At 31.9% G+C, this 19,864-nt stretch overlaps 2 long non-coding RNA genes across 2 annotated transcripts in view; both read right to left on the bottom strand.

Moving 5' to 3' along the window:
• The window catches only part of LOC123662226, a 100,207-nt gene extending 81,337 nt beyond the window's left edge, over nucleotides 1-18,870 (bottom strand). The window contains exon 1 of the long non-coding RNA XR_006744456.1: nucleotides 17,903-18,870. This is a non-coding gene — a long non-coding RNA (uncharacterized LOC123662226). The remainder of the gene's footprint in view (nucleotides 1-17,902) is intronic.
• On the bottom strand, nucleotides 17,330-17,896 carry LOC123662228. The gene is made up of 2 exons (XR_006744458.1): nucleotides 17,667-17,896; nucleotides 17,330-17,625 (listed from the first exon to the last, which is right to left on the bottom strand). It is a non-coding gene; the product is annotated as an uncharacterized LOC123662228 (long non-coding RNA).
• Nucleotides 18,871-19,864: the final 994 nt, after the last annotated feature.

Below are 19,864 nucleotides of genomic sequence, written 5' to 3' on the forward strand. Positions count from 1 at the left end.
AATTACATCGAAGAGTAATACAACGTAGATCAACGAAAAACTAGTCTAGTAACTACGCGTTATCAAAGATTACTTAAAAAGTAGTTATAAGATCTCGATAAAATTTATATGTAACCACACGATAAATATTAGCTTTTGATTAAATTAAAAATTATCAAAATCGGTACACCCAGTAAAAAGTTATTGCGAATTTTCGAGAGTTTCCCTCGATTTCTCTGGGATTCCATCATCAGATCCTGATTTCCTTATCATGGTACCAAACTAAGGATATCTTCTTTCCAACAAAAAAAGAATTATCAAAATCGGTACATCCAGTAAAAAGTTCAGTCAAAATATGTGGCTTGGCCGTTTCGTTACTACTGGCTGCCGATGTTGTAGATGACGACTTTCCTGTCTCATTTATATAAATATATTTTCTCTTTTTATTTTTATTTGTATTATATGTATATCAATTATTCTTCTTCTTTTTATTTTTTCTTTAATAGAACTATTGTATGACAGAAAAGTAAAAAACAGTGAAAAAAATTTTCACCTTACGCCCACATGACGGTAGCGAAACGGCCAAGCCACATATTTTGACTAAGGTGTAGAGTTTGTGAAGTTAGGGCTTGTAGAGTTAGGGCGTGTAGAGTTAGAAGCTTGGCTCTACATGAGATCTGATAACTTTTTGACAGTGCGAGCCATATGATCTCGTCTTGGCAACATTTTACATGCAAATGTTTTTGGTGGGATTGACTTTTGTAAATGGGCTTTGATGACTAAAACTTTAATTTCGCTTAAACAAAAGCAACGGACCTATAATTAAACGAATGTCTTTAGTTAAATATAGCTTGACATTTCAAAGGAGGACATGCGTATAATTATAATCGACCACAAATATCATTAGGACAACATTCGAGATTGCAGGTCGCGCGTGGAAGCGAGACAGATTAGACGATGAAACGCTTTGGAGTGACAAAGATGGATGTAGGGATTGTCCTCATTTGAAAACTACTAACGCATTGTTTGTCGCATCGACAAACTGACAAACGATAGCGTAATACCATAATTTGTCAGTTCGGACTATCTATAAATTTGTTTTATTACCAGTAAAAATAGTTATCAGTAAAAAGGAGTTACTTGTCACTTGATCATATATTATTAGGCATAGTTAGTAGGCATTGGTTACGACATATACATATAATTAGTTTCTTAAACTCGCATAAAAACGAATACGCTTCAATGACGTCATCGAGTTTAACACTTCCATTTCATTTTCCGACATCTCCGAAGCCTCTGAATTCTTCCGAAATTTTCCTCATTACACAAAGTAGGGCACAGCTCGAACTTCTCACTCGACGGATTAAATCCTTTCAAAGTCTGTATAAAACAGAGTAAAGGAAAGAAGGCGCACGCGTATCCGTCATAACCTGCGAGACAAGTTGGATTTGCCGAAGAATATATTAAAACTTTGTCAAAGCTGAAACTTCTATTTCCTTTCAGCGCTCGGATGTGGAAGTCATTCTCAGGAGCAAAACTCCGGCAAGATGAGGCAATGCCAAAGATCTATCTACAAAGTTAGAGGAATTAATCAAGAGACGTATGAAATATGCATTCCACTATTTCTGACTTTAAAACTTATATTTGAAAAACGACAAGTATTATGTATAATTTTCTAATGTTTACGCGAATTTCGCTCACTATAATGAAATAACTTTTTCGGATTTTACCGCAGTTTATTGGTTTTTTTTTAGATGCCCGACGTTTCAGGACAGGAGACGTTGACTGGAGGTACAAAACTTAGTATTAAAAAACACATTTTTTTAAATTATTTGTTCAAAAATATAAAAAACACACACTTAACAAGTGTTAATTAAATTCATAAGCCTGTCACGAAAACTCACAAGAGATTATCCGGACAAGCCGTCGCGTCGCATACCATACTATCATATAATATCTATACCGTACCATATTATAGCAATTAAATCTAAACTAAGGTAATTACTATAGTTGTGTGACTATTAAACGCTTAAAGATTTCAATAAATGTTCTCTGAGTGATCTTCTATATTTGTGTTTGTCCAGGTATAACTTTTGTAGGTCTTCGGGAAGTTCATTAACGAATGCGGGTATAATGGTGTTTAACATTCTAGCTCCGTAAAAATTTCTAGCATTCGGTACATCATTTCATTTAAACAGACTATTCGAGCGCTCATTATTTCAATAGAAAGTTTAATTACAGTAATTGTATTCAAACACTATAATAAAATAAAAGTTTAATCATTCAGTGGAATTCGTAATCAAAACAGAAACACAACACACGACTGGCCCGAACGGAATGTGTGATTGATGAGCGTCAAACTTTATAACGTTTTGTAATCGACTTGACTTTGTTGTCTAAAATGTGTGTTTGTGATAGCCGCTTAAATGATTAATTGTTCGAAATATTAACCTTTCCCTAGAATTTACCGCAAACACTTTTTGTTTCTAAAACTACATAGCTCTATAATCTTCAGTTGTAGCAAATCAGGCGGCATAAAGGTATGCTGTATATTACTCACTGATAAAGCAAAATTACTAAATAGAATATACCAATCTGACAGCTAATGGAATAGACTTAAACGTGCATAAAATTTAATATACGAATATATTGTAAAACTCGTTGAAATTGTTCAAAGTTAACAAGTGTCAATTATTCAAAAGCGACAAACGAGCAAACAAACGACACATGTAGGTTAATAGGTCTGGGAAGCCTTCGTCACCTCCCTAATCACACACTCGGTTGATTTTCAAAAGGCAAAAGGAGCCCAGAAAACTCAACCGCCTCCTACCGAACGTTTAATTAAAGCAAATAATTATTTGTCAAGCCCTTGCATTAATTCAGAAGAGCTCGCTATTAATTGTCTCTGTCACAAATATCTATTCGATTCGCTCTCGATATCGTTATCATTTATAAAACCGGAGCTACTAATAGGAAATGATTATAATTGCCTGATTGAATACGAGAGATATCAACACTGACGCTAAAAACATTATGGTACGGGAAGTCAAAGTAACGCTGTTATTTAATTCCGTTCATTTCCTTCAGAAACGGCGCTCATAACCTTATTGAGCTCGAATAAATATGAAAACGCACAAATGAAAAACAAGACATCACGTCAATTAAATGTACGACGTTGGATTTCACTACGCAGTAAAAATCCTTTTAGTAGATACAGAGAGCGCATGAATTCTCAATGCTACCAAAACAATACCCAGCAAAAAGAAAACGAATGAACCTTTTAAAACGCTAGTGACGTCACCTGAACGAATAAAGTTTTTTGTCCTTGTCATACTCGATGCCAGACGCAACGCTCTTCCTCAAACAGTAGGGAGGCAATTGACCTATTTTCGGAGGACGTGCAATAATTTCACGAAGGGTGGATTACCTAGCTTCCACTACTGATCTATGCCTTTGCACATCTTAGGGCACTAATCGACTCATTTTCAATTTACAATTGACTATCTTTAAAAGTATAGTATATATTTATAATAATCTTTAAAAAAAATAAGCAAATAGCCACAGTTAAATTTTAACAGAAATCTTAGCGATCAAATGATGCAAATAACCTACTCATTTGTATTCATTTTTATGATCGTTATCTGACACATAAAATAGTCTACATTCACAAATAGTGACAAGGTAGTACAATTTTAAAACCATTTAAATATTTTCACGACGAATGACTATTAAGTGGGCAAAAATAAATCCGTAAAAATAATGGCTAACTTCCAACCGTGTATCACTGCTTACGACAGCTATAGGCCGACCAGTAGAGTAAACAAGTCGATATTTTTGGCAACTGAGATATTATTTTTCCCCTCGTAATATTGTTAACTTACTATTAACATAAAGTATTAAAACTCTTATTTTCGTTTATGCATATTTCTTACTTGTTATTTAGGTTTTAAATTTTAAGTATATTACATAAAGAACACGCATAATTTTAGTGCAGTAATAGCTATAAGAATACTATGAATTAAGGTTGACTGTTTAAAATATTTTTTAAGCTACTATTGTGTGTTAAATATACGATGTATAGAGAAATATATACGCACTATTTTATGATTATTTTTACAAAGTAGGAACTTGCGTTGAATTAATTACAATATGTAATAGGTGCTATGTGAAATTAAAATCGGATACAAAAGTGTTTAATTTATACTATTAAATAATAAATAAGAGGTTATTTTTTCATTCGATGTATGCCAAAATCAAAGTTGTTCAAACGAACGTTTCTATGCATCTAAAGAATTGATTACTAAGAATTAGTAGAATCGACGACCGCTTTCGTGTAATGGTGCGTGTACCGTGTCGGCGGCGCCTTAACACCGATGGTCGCGGTTTCGACTCCTTGGAGTGGATATTTTTGTTTATACAAATATTTATTTTCGGTCTGGTTCTTAGTCCTTGTGGGTCTCCCCACCGTGCCTCGGAGAGCAAGTTAAGCTATCGGTCCCGGTTGTTATCATGTACACCTGATAGCGATCGTTATTCATAGTAGAATATATCCGTCAACCCACACTGGAGCAGCGTGGTGGATTAAGCTTTGATCCTACTCCTACACGGGGAAAGAAGTATATGCCCAGCAGTGGTATATTACAGGCTGAAGCGTAATTAGTAGAATAATTTCATCCGTTAGATAGTTTTAAGTTTAAACAGAAACTTTTTATCTGAAGAAACCTTCAGCACATCAAAGGAAACTTTTACTGCCTACGAAGGCTCCACAAAATGAGCTATGTATGTAAGGTAACCGCGTCAAGCAGAGTTAGTCAACTGGGCCAAAGTAACACGCACGAACGATCCTGTATCCAATTTGAACCGGAAACCAACAGAATACCCCGACAGTTTTATCCGTTAATTTTTGACATTTATTTTCTTACGTTTGAGGTTTACTTATTAGTCCAAAAAAGGGTGTGTCAGTTTTTTTTATTCGTTTGCTAGCAATCACAATTATTTATATTCTCAACGTGTTTAATTATTCGAGTTAGTTAATATATATGTTCAAAAGTAATCAAACATAAAAGTACCTAATCGTTTTAATAAACACTAGTTTATGATTCAACACATTTCATTTGCTTCGTGCTCTCCGCTTTATACTGCACTTTTAATAATCTTCAGTTTTTATGTGTCTTTTAAACTTTATAATTGGCACTTACATCTCGGCTATTTCTAATTACTGTTCTCATTATACTTTTAGTGATAAAATGATCCAACAGAATCCTGTTAATTGGCTATGCAGTCGTCCGTCAATTAATCAAAAGCAGTATGTCTCATATCCATAATAATTAATTGACTTTTTTTACAGAATAAGTTTTACCGTGGCCGCTAGAAAAGGTAAATAAATACAGCAAAATGAAAGATATCCGTTCAAGAAGCTTGTTAGAAAGAAAGAAAGTTGTCAGCAGTTCACGAATTCCCCTATTTCAGTGACAAAACGTTATATAAATAGGCGTAGCTAATACAAGTCGAAATATTTCGAAATGACATGTGTACTGTTTGTTATTACATTAACCACGTGATTGTCTTATATTATTTCTCTAATTTCGTGTTATAAACATTGACATTAACCAATTAAGTGTGTTAGTGTATTTAATATTAAATATAAATATTTTATATAGAATTCTCGTGTCGCGGTGTTTGTAGTTAAACTCCTCCGAAACGGCTTGACTGATCCTCATGAAATTTTGTGTGCATATTGGATAGGTCTGAGAATCGAACAACATCTATTTTTCATCCCCCTAAATGTTAAGGGTAATCCACCCTTAATTTTTTTTTAATTTTTAAATAATTAAATTATTTTTTATTTCATTATGATTTGGCGTTGAAAAATACATACAACCCTAAATTTTCACCCTTCTACCACCAACCCCTATTTTTAAATAACGTTTAGCGGCAAGACAACGTTTGCCGAGTCAGCTAGTAAATATATAAATATAACATACATACACGGTCGTCTGTTCCCATGGTAAGCAAATTAATGTTTATGTCATAGGTAAAAGCCGACTGCTAGAGATAAATATTTATTTTGATAAATATACATAGAAATAATACATATATAAATATATAGATACAAATATTACCAAACTCTGGCGGGAATCGAAACTGCAACCCGTGAATCAGAAAGCACCCACTACAAACTTCACCAACGCGCTTGTAATATTACTAAGTTAATACAAAAACAAATCTACCTTCACAATAGCACTAATGCTTAGTAACGTTTATGTGTTAAATTAGTGCTCTTTATAAAACATTATCATATAATAGGTATGTGATACAAAAGACGAATGTTCAATTTTGAAATAAGGTTATTTGCTTTATAGCTTCTCTCTGTATGCACTCGTCATCGTCGTTTTACGTGTTAATATCTCCACTCAAAGACTATTTACTTTATATTCAAAGACAACCCATACAGAACAATACTCTGGCAAATAGAAAATCCTTAATATATAATTTAGCCTTTAGACTTGTCAAAGCACGACACGTGCCCAGAAATCACATCAATGGCGGTGACGGCACATACGTTACATTATTGACAGAGTCTGCAAAAAATGGCGCTCTATAAACGCCAGCTGCTTTTGCACCAACTAATAAATCTTTTCAGGCAATAATGGCGAATCTTTTTTACTAAATCCAGTTTATGTTCGTGTTGTGGTTCAACTAATGCGTTGTATTATCCTCGTTTATAAATCATTCAGGTTGATACTACGTTTTCTGCCTATCGATTTTATGGTCGTACTTAATAGAGCCTAACAATCAGTTTTTAACAATGAAAAATTATACCCATATCCCATAAAGCATGCTACACATCTTATTACAGAGATGCCATACGTGGTTATTTGTGATTTCAATTTTCTCCTTCTTGCTTTACGATCTTGATAATAGCTGTAATAGCTGTTTCTGTCATTCTATTATGTTTTCAGGCTTCTTATAGATGCATAATAACAATAAAATAAATTATAATTTATTTTGTGTATTAATAATAAAATAAAATAAACAAATTTCTATAATATCACTTCACAATCATCACATCACAGTTATATATTATTTACGAAATAAAATATCAGATTTTTATGGACACATTTGTAGTTTGTTCCAGGCACAAAATGAGAAAACGTAATAAAATTTTAAAGATTTGAGAGATTTTTTGCCGACAGATGGCAGTAGCGTGTCAGGAGATATTATATAGATATAATTCGCAACGGATTGTGTAACGAACATTTATCATTTATGTAGATGAAACAAACGTCTCGGAGCAACAACATAAATCATTAGGACCGACCTCCCTAGCACTGATTCATCGGAGTCTTGGCGAAGTGCGCATTAATAAAAACATTGAAGCTTACATTAATATTTCGCAATCTAATAGCACGTGACGATCGTTAATTTGACATCAAATTTTTTCATCTTTTAATCTTTCTTTGTCTTTCTTATAGACATGGAAGTCTTTAGGCATATTCTCTCCGTTGGTCTTACGTTTGTCCCTTTTTATTATTCAACAATTCAAAAATGAAGAACGGTGCTGGGCTTAGCCTCAGTTCTTTCCATTAATTGAAGAGGATCTTGTCAATAAACGACAACAACAGGAATAACAATATATTTAGGTAACCATAGAATATTTTGAACCTATTTTGGTTTCTATTATTAATTAATACCTAAAAAGTAGGAATTATGATGATGACCTGGATTTTGTGATACCAAACGAGCTTTGCCTCCGAGATTAAAAGTCTCTATACCTAAAACTAAACATTTTTTTTTTTTTAATTAAACAAACATCACACACATCGTCACTATACAATTTCACCATACTCGTAAAATAATATAAACCCGACATTGTTTTATTAAAATACAAAGACCACATAATTATATTGTCTATATATAGACCGAATGCACTTACATTATCACCAATCAAATTTATTTCTCTGATAGTTAATAAAAAATAAAACCACGTTTGCGTATATTAAATCGTTTCGTGAAAAGTTTAAGGATAAAACTTTGTAAACATTATGAGTGAATCAAAAACAAATTATCAGGAGAAATTAGGGAATATTAAAAAATGATAATCTCAACTGACAAAACGTCAGCAAATTTTATAACTTAACTAATTTCGTTCATTAACTATTTGGGCTCATGTTTTAAATTCTTAATACCATTTAATGTGTCATCGATAAGCTTGTAACGATTCATTACTTTAATTATCGAGAAGCATTTTCTTTACTTTACTAAAAATTAATTGCCTTATTAATATAAAACAAGGGCTTGTATAACATGAGAATATCAATAAAGACAAGCAAACTCAAACTGATGTACTCACAAACTTGTCTAACAATTAAATGTCTTGCAAGATAAATCGATATACCTTGTTCGAAGTTACTTAATAATAAAGTTTCCATATACAAATATTAGCAACACTCTTATTTCCAAAGCACTAAACATCAATGAATATTGAATATTGATTTGGGATTGAGACGAAGAAACTAACCATAATAAAAAATAAAACATTTTTATCACTAGGGTTTACCACATAAGAGACATTCGTCTAAGAAAAGTCATGTTAAATGTAGTCGACTTAATTGTATGCAATTAATAATAGTTCGTTGATTAAACAGGCACCACTCTAGTCTCACTGAAATTTGGCGAGATATACTCGTAACTACCATAGCTTCTTCTATGGATCCTTAAGCATATTTTTTCGGTATTAATCATTTGGACTCAGATACCTGCTTATTTTTAACTAGTTTCTAAAAGCGTTTTCGGAGTCGCCGGACGTCAAATTTATCTAACAGCTCATTTATTAATATGTATGATCTTTTGAATAAAATATATTCGCAGAATGCAAAGCGTTTCATACAGTTTTTTGAGAATTATTCAAGCAGAAACATCAATCATTGGGGTCACCCAGCACAAAAAAGCAAACGAACTGTCTGACTTTACCTATTACTAATGTATGTTTTGGTTACCAAGTTTGGTGGCACACCACAGCCTACTTAACATTACATCAGATAAAAATTATACATTGTTATACTAACCAAAATTTATAAAACCTATTTGCAAAAAAGTATTTTCAAGTCAAGTTAAATAAAAAACTTGTAAGAAAACTCATACGCGGTATATGTTTTATAATTTGTTTGATTGTATATTTAATTGTCACCTGCGTCTATGACTAGTCTAGACGTTCTCATTTTCATATGTTAACAGAGGCCATAGTTTGTCACGGAACTGTCTTGACCAGTACCAACTGTGCCAATTCTCCGCGACTCGTATTATATTAGTTACACGTCTAGAATCCTCATTAGTTTACATTACAGACTACTTTAACAGCTCTATAGTGCAAACTTATCTTCACTAATAGACAATATGAAACGAGGAAAATACAAAAAAGCAATAGATGTTTCCTTTTATACGATATCATACATCTTCATAGATGTAATTAAAACTTACTTGTAACGTGTGCTCATAACTTTAACACTAACAAGTGGCCCAGGATCGAAATTCGACCATAATTCAACTACAGACTTTAGCAATAAACAAAAGAGTATTTATGCGTGTGTCTGTCAAATACATGGTAGTTGTGTAATGCATTTTTTATTGATTTAAAGTATTTTATATGCATTATTTAAAAATATATATATTAGCATTTTGCACCCCTTCTCTGTATAAACTATAAGTGTGCGAAATTTCATACTCCACTGTCTGCGCGTTTTTCGTAAAAAGGGGTACAAAGTCTTTGCTTCACGTATTAAAATATAGAAGATACTTTCGTAAACTCCTATTTCCATTAGAGATAAGAATATCGGCCCTATGTCAAAACAAGCTCCTACTTGATAAGGAAAAATTCACTCATAATACAAACATTGACTGAAAGACGTATCCGAGGCGCGAACCACTTGCAACAGTCGTTTTACGGACGAATCAAGTCCTTGCTCATTTTAATATTTCCAACTTTCCTCGACCATGGCGTCATTAAGTGACCTAGAAAGAAAGCGGGCTTCTAAAGTAGGCCGATAGGCATCCCCCTTAAATCTCTGGAGTCCATTGTTATATTTTCCAAACCTTCCTGACGCTTTACATGTAAACCATGTTTATGGAACCGTTATATTTAAGGGGATTTATTTGACGTCGATTTTTTGACGAACAAAATTATTACTTGAAATAAAATTTATTTTTAAGATATTCCCAAGTGAAAAGAACATGCGGATTCAGTAAAAATCATTCCCTCCGTCTACGCAGCGAGGTTTGAACCATAAATCAGAGACGTGTCAAACTGAGTCAAAGTAGATATATATTACAACCAGCCATAGTGGCAGCCTCATTTAAATTTCGCGAAAAACTTCGGGAATCCTGTTCTGAAATTATTGGGTCCAGTCTACTGGAAATCACCTGCTTAGTATGCGAGAAACTTTGAACTTTACAGAAAAATTAAAATTAAAACACGAGGATAACTGCGTTATGTACTTTTTTTTTGTCGTTAATTTTTTTTGAATATTTTGTTATTGCGCTTTATAATGTTGATAAATTTTCCATCACACTGCATCAAACCAAATTTTGACTTGATTGGTAATACTGCTATAATTGAAAAAAAAAACTTTATTGAAATGAATGAAATGACAAAGATATCGAAACTAATTTATTATTGTTTTATTAGTTTAATTTTATAATCTAATCGATAAGCGGCTAGTGTATTTATATTATATAACAATAGTTTACAATTATAATTCTATAACACCCTACGATAACTGACGGTGAAAAATCGAACACTTGAACCCGTCAAGGAAATAAAATGTGAACGTCATAACAAATTTCAACTGGCTATAAAATAGTTTTACGGCACAGAAATCTAGTTACGTTTAGAAACATTTCACGCTTTGATAAAAGTAGAAAATGAAGGCGTTTTATACTACACTGCACTGCGCCAAGTCAGCAAGTTTCGTGTCTTAAGGATATCTTGGAATTGTCTAGCACTTGTATTCTTCGCCTTAAATAAAGAAAACTAGTGAAAAGTATCCATTACAAATTCTGTTGCACAAGCTGTCGTACAGTGTACGTAAACGCATATGTACTCGTACACATGCAAAGATAAGACTTCATGTAAATTGACTATTGGGTCGATTCCAACTATTACTGTAAAATATTTTGAAATTAATTTAAATGTATGAAAACACCTATACGTTTAAATAATATTTAAGCTTTGTACGTTCATTGTGCTTTAACTTTTGTTTTAATATTACTTAGATTGGAAAATAAGCACACGGTCCACCTGATGGCAAAAGGTCACAGTTTCTACAATAGAGGTCGACAACATCAGGAGCATGTTGTGGTTTCTTTTTTCTCTTTCGCTCTAAACTCATGATTTATATCATGATATAATATAATAAAGGTCACAGACTCTTTGACCTTCCTTATTAAATAAATTAATTAGGATAATAAATGTTTTTATAATTGGTCTTATGGACCCCGATCACACACGTATCTAAATGTTACAGTTTAATGAATTTAAAAAAACGAAATATTCTATCGCTACGATTGTAGTCAGTCGAAAATTAAAAACTGTACGATGGGTGATTAAAAAAATATTTGTAAAGTTAATGTTGATCACGTATCTGTAAGAATTTATTACACGTAGAAAAAGAAATATTCATAGTATAATGTTTGGATAAAATAGTAGTTAGTATTTATATTATAAATAACCGGTGCAACATTAAAAAAATGTTTATTGAAAAATGCAATTAGGAATAAGATTTTACAGTGACACTTAGCAGAGAAACCGCTTGAATTGTCTAGCGATCTTAAAAGCAAAACATGCATAAACACCAAACAGGACATATTTTGCTATTTTTCATTTAAAGCATCGAAAAAGTAATATATAAATGCAAGATACGTCAGAAATAGTCTAAGCAGCCATTTTTATGCCTATTGAAGCTTCAAAGACTTGGTTTGCCAAGGTCGTCTGCATTGGTTAATAAAATTTAACAGGGCATCTGTCTACTTATTAGAGGCGCGCTACGAGATCCATTAATCTTTGATGATAGTTGAAACTGAAATAGAGGTAATTGGGTGCATTATGCACTATAGTTTTGTATTACGATTTATTATTAGATGTACAAATACGTAAATGGAGACATTGATGGATAGCATTGTGGAATCAGTACAATCCGTCCTAATTATATGAAGATTCAATGTTTTTTATGTTTAATTCGTAGTTGGTCTCACCAGGCCTATTCGAAATAGATCAGAACACTTAATTTAGGCAGTACAATTTCACACTATCATTCACATTGCGCAGAACACATAAACTTGTAGTAAAAAATGGAATATCGAAAACTCAGATAAAGTCAGAGAAAACTTGTATCAATAAACATGTACTTAACTGAAATAAGTACTCAAATAAAGTAGACTAGCTATACCTGTGCCAATAGATCGCACTAAATGAGTATAATAATTTTCATTTTACAAATTTACAAAAAAGTATTTATACGTGAGTGGATTGGAAATTGAAGAAGTAATTTACCGATGCCAATCATGTTGACATTGTTTCAAAATTAAAGCCGTCATATATATAATTTTTATAATTAATTTATTTACAAAAAAAAAAACAGCTTTTATAATTTTGTAATTATCTATAAAATGATATATAATTTATGTGAAGTAATTGTGAAGTTTTTTTCTAAAAAGGGAGACAAACATCTTAACTTTAGCGTATTAATTTACATGATAAAATTCTTATTGTGCGGAATAAAAGCTCGTCACAATTACGTACAATATTTATTCAGATAACGTACACATTATGTTCATTTCATGAAATGACGTTGAAACGTGTGACCGAGCGAACATCTTTTTTCGTTATAAATAAAAAAATTCACAACCTTGACTTGCATTTAAAATTAACAAGAGGCAGTTTTTTTTTTGTATTTTATGTTCGGCATATATTTGGTTCACTTTGTAACACTTTTTTACTATTGCAAGAACAGCTTGGTTTAATTGAACTATCGACATAGATAATTTCTTTAGTGTGCATTTAATTAATCAATTATATTTAATTTGTACTAAACCATTACTGGCAAGTTTTAAAAATAAAACAAATGTTTTTTAGTTAAAAAATACTTTTAAATTTGTACTTTACATTATTTCAAAAGTCATCGAAGTGAATAAAAAATAATTACATAATAATTAGAAAAATAAGTTTCAATTTCCATTATACATATAATTATAAATAAAAATGATCAATATAGAAATTCATTTTTACAGAAACGTGTTGCATTATTTAAGACCTTGAAAGAAGTATTTGAATTTCTTTCAAATCTATTTTTAAATGAATGCAAATGTTCCGTTAATAATAAATTCTTGAAAAAAGTAAGAAATCCAAGATTGTATCGCTATAAACTATCACTGCAAACTAACATTACATCTCATTAGATAATATATTTTTCTGTGGGTGTGTTTATCACCTACTTCTAAACAGCCGGGCCGATTTAGCTGAAATTCTGTGTCATTTCTTTTGCATTAATAAAGAAATTCCCCAGTTTTCTTAATTTGTAGTAAATAAGCTTAATCGGTTTATACTTCATATCATGTTTCACGTTATGTTTTGTTTTTCGTATATTTCGTATATACATATTTCTTTTTCATATACTCATATATATATATATATATATATATATATATATATATATATATACTAACCTTAACACCTGACAATAACGAACATAATAGTACAATCGTAACAAAAATTGTAATATCCAAGCCGTTGCAGTCGTTTGACAATAATAATACGTTGACACACATTTCGGCAATTATTTTTTTGTTCATAGGTATAAATTATTGTCACATATTAATTAAAGAAATTTTTTCCATCTGTTTTATAGTTATAAAATAGAAAAATGTAGTATTTATAAAAAAAAAATATTACTTTCATGACTCGAAATGGCTCAGAATCGAGGTTCCCGGGTTCAATCTATTAAGCGTAAAATTTGTCTTAAGTATAAATTCATTGTCATACTTGGCATTGAAGGAAAATATCGAAAAAAACTGCTCATTGGTATAAAATGTTTGTGACATGTTTAATTGGCTTTCAATAAAGCACAAAGGTAGATTACACGAACCCTTTATTTCATAGAAAAAGAAGTACGTCTATATCATGTTAAGTAGGACGTTTATTAACTATTACACAAGAGTCTGATACAGACTATTATTTACTCGTTTTTTTTACGGTATTTTTAGTTGACAAATATGTCTGCCTAACTTTATATTAAGTTAAAAAAAAAGCTTGTTTTACGTTACTCAATGACATTTGTAGCCCATTTATTGTGTCGAGTGCACACACACACACACTTCTCTCTAAAATATTCCACTCGCAAGACAATAGAAGGTCAGCATGCATCACGGCAATAGTATTCGCCTTGGCAGTAATGCTAGTCAGAAAGACTTGGCTCATCGACAACTGTGCTAAAGCATCTTCGTGACTAAAATATTCATTTCGGTGACAAATTTAAAATATATATTGTTTTCAGAACATCGTCATGTTACACATCGTGAACACGGAAATAATTTAATCGAAGGAAGTGGTAGTTAACGACGGTATTTATAAATTAAATGCATGTAATGTAGCGATGATAAAATCTGTTCGCGGCATTCGTTGTCGTCGGTAATTGAGTTACGTTGTATCTTTAGTAACGTTTATAATAATTTATAACGTGATATAATTCATTTCAGTTCTGTTCTATATTTGTGTGTTATTTTGTCGTTCATTGTTTTCATTCTCTCTTTTAGAGGTTGATATAAAGGTAGATTTTGATTTATCATGTTTTATGTGTACATCGCACAATCTGTTTGCCTGTAGGCAAACAGATTGTGCATGTTGTAACATTACATTAAGCTTCATTTCATGTTGTAACATTACACATGTTGTAACATTACATTAAGCTTCATTTCATTAAATTACTTGTCAAAATTTTAAATATTATAATTTTGTTAAATATTATTAGCTAATAATTATAAAATAAATAATAATATACTCGTATCTTCAAGTTCTTTTGGTATTTTAATAATTGTAAGCTCCTTATTTTACCGTGAACTTTTATTGAAACTGACACCTCGTAGAGTTATTTCCGCTGAAGCAGACCGGTTTGTTTTACGCTTCAAACAATCTGCGTAGAAATACTTCTTACTACATACTATATTTCGCTGAATTCACTTTTTTATTTCATTTACTTACATAATAACATTCATCAAATGAAGTCAAATAATTTACAAGCTACCTGCAGAAGTTTAAGAATTTTTTTTCAGTTCAAAAACATTTTTATTTAGGAAAGTATATGGTACCTAAACAAGACATTACAAATTACAGATACTTAAGAGGGAGGATAGATTAGCATATTTACATTAAATATATATATATCTGTTTATCTATCTGTATACAAATGAAACGCTGTAATATATGAACGCGCATAACATTCGAACGACTGCACAAAATTGAATAATTCTTTTTTCTTAGTACCTCTTAGTGAAAAAATCGGTATATTCACGTTTATTTCCGTAAGTAAACAATAAACGTTAGTATAGGTGCAGTCTTACGACTTATTTTGTGTCACAAGATGTCTGGCTAGCTTAAATTTCAATAGTCTATTCGCATTAAGAAAATAGTAATTCATTACTGACAATTTGTTTAGCCGCACCTATTAAATCGTAATAAATTGAAATATCGACTCCAAATCGACAAGTTGAAGTAAGCCATTCAGAGAGGCAATAAATATCAATGTCAGTCAAAGCTTACGGCCACTGATGTCACACGACAAACTAATGTAAAATTTACAACAATAACAATACAACAACAGCAATAATAAATTTTAAAATAAAAAAGTACAAAAAGTTACATTTTAATTTATAAAGATAGTATTTTTTTAATTTAAGTTATTTTCGTGTATACGTCTAACGTGCATCACGTGTGAATGTCATATTACCATTTCCATCGTGCTTAACCTACTTTAGATAAATTTAGTTAAAATCCATTAATGAAAGATTCATGAGCAGGCGTCGAATGTTTTAGATTTTTAACCGAGCTTTGGTTTAAAAATTTAAAAATAAAACAACACATCGTTTTAGTTGATGAGATAGCAAAATTATTTTCATTAGGTTATGAACCCGTTTCAGGGGTGCTGATAAAATTAATTTCACACTCCATAAAATATTTCAATTAAAAAAACTGAAGCAAAAGTATAACATAACAAAATTTTTAAAGATATATTTCATTAAAAATATACTAAGATCTTGTTTGCAGATTTTCTGGCTAGTAATAGTAGGACCTTGAATCGACACCGAATTGTATTCAACATTTGTCATCGGCGCTAGACGACTATTGTTGTCAACTCAAGATGGCCACACTACTAGCCAGCTTTCTCGATTCAATTTTAATTTTAATTCAATTTTAATATTTTACCCAACTACCTTAATTTGCCTTACAATTGGCTGTCTAGCTTTGTTGCTAAATACAGTTGTTTTAATAATAACCCGAATGTTATGATATTCAATAAAAAGCTTAACAAACGTTTATTGACTACGACACAAATTTTGTATGTTACGAGTTTGTATTTACGTAAATATATATATATCATGAATAAATATGATTCTGATTGTGTTTTAGGTAACAGTCCGCTGGTATAACTACAATTTTATAATATACTAACTGTGCCCACGACTTCGTCCGCGTGAAATAGTGACTTTGGACAGTATTTTTAGATATATCTTTTGGTTTATTTTGGATTATAAACACTGTCGTTTGGGTATTTACATGTTCGTGATTCTTTAAATTGGCATAACTTTTTTATTTATGAACTTATTGACATAAAGTAAAGACTAAATGTTAAGTGAAGCTTACTACAATATATTAGTGAAAAATGCATTTAAATCGAGTAAGCTTTTCCTGAGATTAATGTGCACAAACCTTTGTCCGTCTATATTTTTTTACATGATAAGTAATCCACCAATAACCAACATATCATACATTAAAACCTTCTCCGAAACACGCTGCATCTTATAGTATAAGTATTATTCCGATCGGTTCAGTAGTTTTTGCAGTATAACCGAACAAATAAACTGGCTGTCCATTTATTTGTATAAATGTTTTTTTTTTTTTTTTTGCTTTTTACAATGAATTTACAAATATATAATACTTTAGTAAGTAAAAATATATTACATCCACACTCGGGCCAGGAATTGAAATGAAAATACGTCGAGAAGAAAGAAATCACTAGAAACTGCGTTAATGGGATCTTTAAGTCAATAGGTACAGGAATAGTGAATATTATGAACTAAACAATTAACTAGAAAAATCCATTTAAATTGCAAATTTACGAGCACGTAGAGTGTTCCTCTAAACAGTTTATGAGGTGGTGATAATTTTATGGCTTTTTTTATGAAACCGTTAAGACTTGGGAAGCGGTCAGGTAATGAACTAAAAGGAATGAAAACCTAACTCATAATATATTATCACAAAAATATTATTTTTCGTACTAGATAAAAAACTTTAGTCGTGTTTATAATGCAGAAGACAATAAAATATAGTTATCAGTAATTACAGTTTTAAGTCATATTCTTAGTGATCAAATTCTTATTCTTATCTAATTAGACACTACTTAACATAATTTACTTAAAACACACGTTAGACACACTTCCAAAGTATGATTATACTCCTAGAAACTAAATGTAAATAAAATATTGTTTCCAGTTCTTTTTGTCTATTAAACGAAAGTTAATGTTTAAATTGGTTCTACTCGTACAAAATCACAAAACACAAAGACAGAAACTAATATACGTACCCGTATCTAACAACACTGTAATATACCTATATATTTATTTGCTGTACTCTAATATATAGTAACTAATGCCTTACCTTGGCCTCGATTCAGTCAAGTTTCTCGTCACCTGAGCACGTATCACTGTGTCCCAGAAAATACACCATAACTCTAACGGCAAGCAGTTCCAAAGGGCAATTTACCCTGTGAATGGTAATGCTCTAAGTTTCAGCATTCAGTCTGTTTATTGTATTCACAACCCAAGGGAAATTATAGATGGTAAGTTCTTAGCATTACATACACAACCTGTTATCTTTTTAAATTTAAAAGACAGTGAAAAGTGAAATCTTCTACAGTTCACATTTATCCGTAATTGTATTTGTATAAATATAATATTATAATTTCTAGTTAACTCACAACTTACTGAGAATTACAACCAAGTATTATTGATAAGTCCATTGGCCACGGAAGGAAACGCACTCCACTTTAATTATCACAACCACGATAGCTCTACATCAGTCTAAGATCGACCAGCTAACAATAAATATCTCTCCCTACATAGCTCTCACTCGATAATTTTAAACTACATTTACCTAACCGTTATTCACAACACTGAAGAGGTAAACATTGAATACATCCAGAGATTTACATGGTGTTAACTTTTCGGTTGTCCCGGGAGAATTAACATATCAATGCACTTCGTCACACGGAACGCACATGTCGGAAAATGGTCATATTTTACTCGGAGTTAATTCAATTATTGTTTTTGGCACTGTCGATTTCCATATTCCCCACGTGAAGTTTGACGCAGCTTGCAGGACACGAGAGTTTCATCTACTGAACTTGCCGCCGTACTTCATCTATTTATAAATAGTTATATCTATCGTGAAATGTGACGACCCGTTTACAAAACGCGATAAGCCGCCGTAGTTCGGAGGACGGCGGTAAATGTCAGGTAATGTCGGAACTGTCAGTGAAACTGTGTTTTCAGTTTTCGGGTACGACGTGTGTGCCGTACTGTTTGTGCTGTGTTACTAGAGGCACGCGTTCGACACTGCAACTCCTGAAAGACGAAACCTGTTGAAATAGGTCGGTGTAATGCGAGCAAGGAAGATAGCTATACATTTCGCAGCACCGCGCCATATTTCAGACGCTTATTTTGCTAAGAGCACGTGTGTGCGTGAAAAGCTGCGTGGCTACGAGCAGTGAATCGGTGTTAGTGAGTTGTGGAAAACTCTCTTAGGGTGTTTTCATAAGCGTGCAAATTTTCTCACTTTTCGTAAGAGCTTTCATAAAAATCTCTTTATACGATACGTGAAATGTTATCTTTCGAAATAACCTTTTATTTTAGGATATGATAACATATCCTAAAATAAAGTAAACTTATGAAAAAAGACTTCTTTATTTTACTTCCGTTATTGTTTTATAATTATAATACTAATTTACTGACTTCGGTCTAATAATTTAATTTTTAAACAACTTGTATTTATTGGAATAGACAAAAAGTAAATTCGAAATCTTACAAAACAGTCTTAGTAAAAGAAAAATTCTTAGACATTATTAAATAGAACGTAACGATAGCTAGGTTTAAGGATCGAAGGTTTTGTAGTAAGAATTAATCAATTGTAAGTGGTTCGAGACCAATATAAACAAAGGTTCACACAGACGCGTGGAGTAATGAAACAGCACGCATATCGCGGACTGTAAAGCCGTTACACGAGAGCTGAAACGAGACGACAGTACGCAAGTGCGCACGCAGAAGTTCAATACCCCCACGCCACCACACTCACACCAGCCGAAGCGCCTGACAGCGAGCGGCGTAACTACGTACCCTTCATTATAATAGGAATCAATCGGCAAATTCGGACTAACGGCATACGTATTGCAATTGCTGATCGATATATTTTTCTACCAAACTCAGATATTGGTGGTTGGTCAGAGGTTAGTTTGGTCAGATAGTGGTATAAGTTATTGTATCAGGAATCTAAGACTCCTTTTTCCTATGATTTACATTGTTTTTACGTATACTAAAATTTGATTAAGTTAAACAGTGTAAAAAT

The sequence above is a fragment of the Melitaea cinxia genome, chromosome 18, assembly GCF_905220565.1.
Source record: "Melitaea cinxia chromosome 18, ilMelCinx1.1, whole genome shotgun sequence".
Classification (NCBI taxonomy): Eukaryota; Metazoa; Arthropoda; class Insecta; order Lepidoptera; family Nymphalidae; genus Melitaea; species Melitaea cinxia.